The sequence below is a fragment of the Anser brachyrhynchus genome, assembly GCF_964034855.1.
Source record: "Anser brachyrhynchus genome assembly, chromosome: 4".
Lineage (NCBI taxonomy): Eukaryota > Metazoa > Chordata > Aves > Anseriformes > Anatidae > Anser > Anser brachyrhynchus.
In genome coordinates, this window is record NC_137698.1 from 49,356,061 (window position 1) to 49,363,383 (window position 7,323).

Sequence of the window (7,323 nt, forward strand, 5' to 3'; positions counted from 1 at the left end):
ATACCAAAAAGAGCTTACAAGAAGTATGTAAAGAACTCCCTCAGTTCATCACATTTCTTGCATCAGTTTATATACAATACTACTTCTGTTGACCAGAAATCGCTTCACAAGAAACTCTGCATCTAAGCAGAAGGAAAGAAAATGAGGGCTTTCGGTTTGACCAGTCTATAACCTACGGAGGGTGTATGGTAAGTATGTTATTGGAATTAAATATTTTAATATGATAGAATATAATTTGCAAATCATTTCTTCTGACCCACTAGAATCCTATTTTGCAGAATTTTTATTTTTGCCATTAAGGATACTTAAAGAAGTTTAACATGGAATGCTCTGTCAGTTTATATTAGACCTGCATTCAAAGTATTGTCATTCTGTTGATAGGTCTCGGAGCGTGATATATTTTCAGCTTGTTGAAAGTATTTATGGTAGGAACTAACACTACAGTGTTAAGGTAAAGAAATACGTCTGTCTTGAAGCATAGGTTGGAAGGAAAGAGATAGGGACAGGAACAGGTACTGGTAAATAGTTGAGTTTTGTGTGTTTGTCACCACTCAAATCACACCCAAATCCAAGTGCTTTATGATTTTAAATCAGAATTTTAAGAAGTCTGTATATGCTTTTAAAATTCCAGATTTCAGCTGAAACTCAAACTATTAAAACAGAATAAAAGAATCTGTATTGGAGAGATTGCCAGCCAGGCTGAAACAAAACCAGTACTGGAATTTTCACTTGAAAATCTGATCTTGCAAAACTGGTTTATGTATTTCCAGGCTATTAAAGTCTGGACAGCCTAAGATAAGCAACTGAACTCCACATATTTATTGCAGCTAAATCTTACTTGGAGAGCCTCACTCACACCACAGACAAGTTTCCCTTGTTAAGAGGCATGTACAGACTTGGGCTTTGCAGTGCTTGATCATGACTCCTGCCTGTCACATAATTCACAAAGATGCTTTTCCACAATGTTAACTGCCCAAAAGATATTCTCTTAAATAGTCATTTCCATTTTGATGGGGCAGTTCCTGACTTCTGCACAGGCTGATGGCTTGAACTGAGTGATTTATCCATGCATACAAATTCATAAATATGCATGAACGCTTGCAAGATTAGAGCCAAAAAATTAAGAGTATATTTGTATACTGTATTTTCTGAAACTTGTTTAAAATCACATTTTTAAGCTCTCGGACACAGTACCAATTTAGATTAAACTGCCAGAACTTCAAGTCAGGTTACCTTGAAAAGGCTGTTATTTTTTGTTTGTTTGTTTTGCGTATACAGTCAGTAATTGATGTTTTCTCCAACAAACAACAACAACAACAAAGACATTGCTGTTTGAAAGCACTTAGTTTGCTTTTAAATTGTTACTTTATTTTTCAGTTAAGAAAGTAACTATTTATCTTGTTTTTTTCAGATAAGAGGGTTTTCTTGTTCTTAACAGTATCTGAACATAAATTTAACAGCAGTAAGTTCATCTTTTTTCAGAAACCAAAAGTAAATTCAGCTTTAGTAGTTTCATAACTAGAAATCTAGAACTGGTTTGTTTTTCCTGAATTTGAATATCCTCCAAACTGTAAGGGGAACGGTTCTACTAACAGTACAGACATATCTATCTGGGGAGGACAATAGGAAGCTACAGGCTTAAAATCACATCAGGGTTTGAGTGGAGGTTGTGAGGAAATGACTATTATTTTTTTTCTCATCAATGACTAACATACCCAAGAAGTCTGCATAGTTACTCTTTACCATTTTTAGTAAAAGAGGCAGAAAGGGAACACTGTGATGATCTTTTCTGATCTGCCGTTTCATTAAAAGAGGGAGAACTGCTTTGTGGATCTCATATTTTGGGAGACAGAAGTTCTTCTGGAATGAGATGCAATGCAGTGTGCTGGCTGCTTTCCTACATAATTGTCAGGAGAAGCAGAAGGAGAATTGTTTTGATCTTTATTGTAAGCTTTTGTGAGTTCATTAGGCCTAGAAACCCTCAACTCCACAGAGATAAGTACAGCAATAATTTAATAAGGCAGATGAGTGTGTGCATGTATGGTGTTTTTGTCCATGCTGGCAATATATTGCTCACCTTTCTCAAAAGCATCAGTAGTCAGGATGGCACTTCTGCATTTGTGTAACTATAAGCAAACACTTAATTGTCACAGCTGTTTGTGGCAAATACCAGTATAAAGCATATTTTCCGGGTATTACATAGTTAAGATGGAGCTTCTTTTATTGCTTTCTGAATTTGGTCAAGGTTGTTTTTCCTTCATCTCCTGCCATTACCATGTGTTGAAGTTCTTGGAGAAGGTAGCAGTGTGGAAGCATGGCTAGCAAATCTGAGCAGAATTGATTTCATTTGTAAACTTTTCCAATGTGCCTTAGTCACTCAGTACTGAAACTTCAGCATTTTACAATTATGGAACATATTTGCCTGTCTCTTTGGGTTCCAGATGGGAACATTAAGAATATCTTTTGAATGAACACAACGGCTTGGAAGTGTCCCAGTTTTAGGGAGATGAGTGCTTCTGCAGGTATGCTAGTATTTTTGTCTGCCAGCATTTATAGGAGCAAATCAAACAGATTCAAACCTGATTCTTCACTTTCTTTGAAATCAGAAGTCATTCCCCTGAAATGAATGAAGAGCTGCAGAAACACAGAACAACTTGTTCTGGTGCTAAGGCTTTGGTGAGTGCTGCTTCATATAGAAATCCTGTGAAACCTCACCTGACAGGGCAGAGGCCCGTGCTGAGCAACTGTGTCGTTTGTCAGGTATAGCACTTAAGGGATAAACTTGGTGTAACCCATGTTCTGGGTGTAAATTTATGTCTCACCACAGTACTTTGCAGTCTAGCTCAGTGCTCTTGCTTTTGGTTGGCAACTGCAGTGGTGTGCAAATGATTCCTTCCCCATTCTTACTGTTTAGCTGTTACTTAAGTTGTGTGTTTTTTCTTTTTTTTTTTTTTCTTTCTTTTTTTCAGGAGTTCTGATTGCTCTGCTAAAGTGGCTATCTTGAAAAATTACAGAATTTGCCTTGTTTACATGGGGAAGCAGATCACAGTGGGTTTGGTGTGGCTTTTGTTCGCTTGCATAACCTTCTCCAAAAATATTAAAACTGAAAAGAAGATGACAAATGATAGTCAAGTTCTTTTGACATAGGCAAGAATCTGCCTTTAAAGGAAACCAGCCAGAAAGCCCTAAGTTGTTATACTTTGAAAAATAAAAAATAAAAAATCATTGTGGAACTCACTTATAGTGAAGATCAGCTTTAACATACAGGGAGTTGTGAAGTGCAACTGCACTTATCTAAGCCTTGAAGGTATCTCTGGTTCAGACAAAAATACCGATTTTATTCACATAATTTAAGTAGGAATAATGTGATCTTGTTTGTAATTTTTCTTGAGGGTTTGCCTTTGAATCATTAGAAAGTTCCAGACAGGTACACCTCTCCAACCCGCCAGAGAACTGCAATTGTGTAGGAGTTACTGTGAGGCTACTGTGAAAGCAGTGGGCTTGCAGTTAGCGTTACTGGAAGGTGTGATCATTAGTTTCCTTTGGTTTACAACCAGGAATCAAGCATGAGGATTTGAGTCTGTGGTTTGAGGAGCTGGTAGTTGGACACAAATTTGGTTTGTATTCAGTTTGATCATCTCAACTTGCAAGAAACTCCATAGACAGGAAGCCACCAAATACTCTTTTTTAGCACCTGTTTTGTTTAGCAGAATTGCACTTGTAAGATCTCAGTGCTTGTTTCATACCCTGTCCATCTTTTCTTGCTGTCCTAAGTGATCAAGAGACCAGCTGGGGAGTCTTGTTTACAAAAAAACATGGGGAAAACTTGCAAAGGTTAACTAAGGCATTTTTAAATGATTGATATTTATGAACAGTAGAAGATAATGGGTGAGGACAGTTTTGAGTCTGTGTTCAATTGCCATACAAAAGAAGTCGTTAATGAGCAGCAAAGCTAATGAGTCCTGATTTCATAAAGATTTGTGTCCAATGTTATAGACATACACATGCAGTGGTCCCTCACAGATCCCTCCCACCACATTTTTCCTTTTTCATTTTACCCATATTGTTCCAGCACTGCATTGTTGAACATATTGTTGAACTTAGTGATATGGTTTAGTGGAGGACTTGTTAGTGTTAGGTCAGAGGTTGGACTAGGGGATCTTGGAGGTCTCTTCCAACCTAGACGATTCTGTGAAAACCCACAGCTTATTCTCAAAATTCTGCATGGCCATTCTGCCCTCTCACCTGCTTTTTCTCATACCAATATCCTACCACTTTGCTCCTTTTCAACATCTGTTGATCTGTTTTGCACTACCATCTAAGTGAGAGATGGCATATGCTATAGCTTATCTGGAAACTCTCACTTGCCAACTGGCCTATCGGTCATTGTCATGCAGGATAAAAGTACCCAGCTTTGTTTTTCTTGGGGAATTAATAGGGTCTCTGCTGCATCAGCTGTTAATACAGGATGGTAGTATGATGCACAAGTGTTGTTTTTTTCTGGAAATGGGTCAAGAAAATAATGCATGGTTGGAAGTGTCCTGTTCAGGTTAAAAAATATTTATGTGTGCTCGAACTCAAACATGTACTTGAGCTCTCTTAGGGAAGAACTGATGGCTAAGCCCTGTCAAAGAATCTCAGGCCCTTTACTAGAACACAAGAGAACTTAGGGATTTGTTGGAAGAGACTTGCCCCCAGGACCATTTCTGAGCCGTAAGTGAATCCTGCATGGATGCCTTTTTCTTACCATTTGCAACAACAAAATATAGGGAATTCTGATTTCATCTCCACTGGCTTGTTGTAAATTAAGTCTTTCTCTTACAGGGAATCCATATGGTAAGCTCACACTTTGTGAAATAAACTCTGAGTTGTTGGGAAATATGACATGATAGGTAGTTCTTGCTCCCTTAGTGAGTATTCAGACACGGTCTTCAAGGCTGAAGCAAAGGCATATGAGCAAACTGGGTTACCTCTTAGCCAGTGCATCGTAGTTTTGCAAGAGTTAATGCTTTCACTAGCATCGTGATAGATATGGGTTAAGAAGTTTGCTGATGAACATGGGAAATCTTGCAATAAATGAGGTTATTTAGTCCAACGGAGATTAAATACTTTGCATTCTTTGCTTTAAATGAAGCAAAATCAGTGTGAAAAATCTCATTTTGAATGATGGATCCCGTAGTGCTTAATAACCACTTAAGTTTATCCAAAAATATATATATTTTTTTTTCCTCCTAAAGGATTAGATTCTTGAGATACTGATCAGCAAGTGCAAGCATATTACATCGTTGTCTTTTGGGAATAACTATTCCATTTTTTTTGCTGCTCCATTCTGTAAAATGCTCTGTGAGAATGAAGCGGTTCCCTGAATTAAATCTTATTTTCTCTGACATTTTTCCTGCTAAAGCACCCTATAAACTACAGAATAGATTTAAACAGAACAGAAGAAACAGAAAGCTCCACTTTTTTAACTCATATAAAATAAAATCCATGACTTGCTGTTTACATGGCAGTCAGAAATCTCATTTCTTATTATCAGCCAGTTTATAAGTGAACTGACATTTCTGTGGTGCAAATAACATTAAAAAAAATGCTATTAGGATTTTCCCTTGGCACCCATGAGATAAGCAGTTAGCTGTGTGTTGACAAACATATAGTGTGCACAGTTGCAAAGCTGTTTATTAATTGCATCACTGCATTGGTCTGTAGTAGTTTAAGGCTATCCTGTGTGTGTTGTTTTGCTACATTTGTTAATGAAGAGGCATCAGTGGGCTTCTTCGTTTGTTTGCTTCTCGTTTCTCGTGGTATCGTCTGAGCCTTCTGCATCTTGGAGTGTTTATTGCATGGAATCTGGCACTAATTTTTGGAGGCACTGTGTGTTAGGAATCCATATGCATGGCAGATGGCTCTCAGACAGGAGGGAGCTTTATATTTCAATGCATTGAAAGAGATGCTTGGCTATAGACTTCCTAGTAGTCTGGCGTTTCCACAGCAATAAAAGGAAACAGAAAACCGTGCTGGCATGAAGCACAGGTTACATGCCATTTCTGTTGGGTTTCTATATGGAATAATGAAATAGTCTATCAGAGAAGGGAGTGAGTGAGACTTCAGTCTGGCAGCTTCTTATTCACAGATAGTTTGCTCTCCTTATTGATGTTTTGATAACTGTTGGAATGGTTCACCATAAGGGGGATGTTTTTTCCTCTGTCTTACAGTCTTAAGATTAAGCTGTGCTCCAGCTCAGACAAGCCTGCTGTGTGGGTACCTGTCATGCATGTAATAGGCAGCTCTGTTCAGCTGCTAAAATGGCATGGTCAAGATTCAGCTCTTAATGAATTAATCATTGTTTACTGCAATGAATAGTCATTTCAATCAGCCATAAATTCAAGGAGATGCGGACGTATGCTGCAAGATGCAAACCTGTATATATACTCTATAATGATGTTCATATACTGTGGTTTGTATTTACATGTTGACACCGATGTGGTCTGCATCACAGGAGTCATCAGGAGTCTGCAGCCTGCTTTAAACTAGCCATAAACCTCAGTCCTGGAAATATTTTAAATATATTAAGAAAGTTAATGGCTATGCTGCGTGAGCCTGTCATTGTTTGAAGGGAAGTCCAGAATCTTACTCAGAGGTCACTGAAGTGAATGGGAAGCCCAAGACCTTCATCGGCAGTGACTTTTGTTGTTCTATCTGCAGTGATAGCTAGTGATAGATATTTGTGGTGTTGTGAAATTTGTTTGAAGCTTCAAAATGTTTTCCTAATGATAGAGTATCCACATCATGGAAATCACCCATTGTGTTTGGCAGTTGGAAGAGAGAAAAAGAGACAGATAACTGGGCTTGTAATGTTACCTATTCTCCCTCCCCTCCTCTTTTGATGAATGTAGGGTAGGGTACAGCAGCAGCAAGGGTCAAGTTCATGCTGTCACATTGCAAGGCGCCAGGTTTCAGAGGTGTAAATCTGCCAAGTTTTATAAGCATCAGCTTGAACTTTAAAGTGCCTTCAGGCATGAGGAACTTAATATTATGATCTGTCTTAAAAAAAATGCAAATAAAGAACTGCATGTTCTTTTTTGGTGGTGAGCATCTCCAGACACAATTTTGTTTAGGATGTAGTTACTAAACTAATCCCCCTGCTGATACCAGGGATGTTAATGATGCCAAGAATGTTGTCTCTAGACAAAATCTGCATCAAGGTTTTTTGGCTGAACGTAGCTGTGATGCCATCTGCATAGAAGTGTCACACTAGGGTTGCTTTATTTTAAATTACCTCTTGTTAATGTGTCCTTGTAAACTGAACACATCAAGCAGGTACAA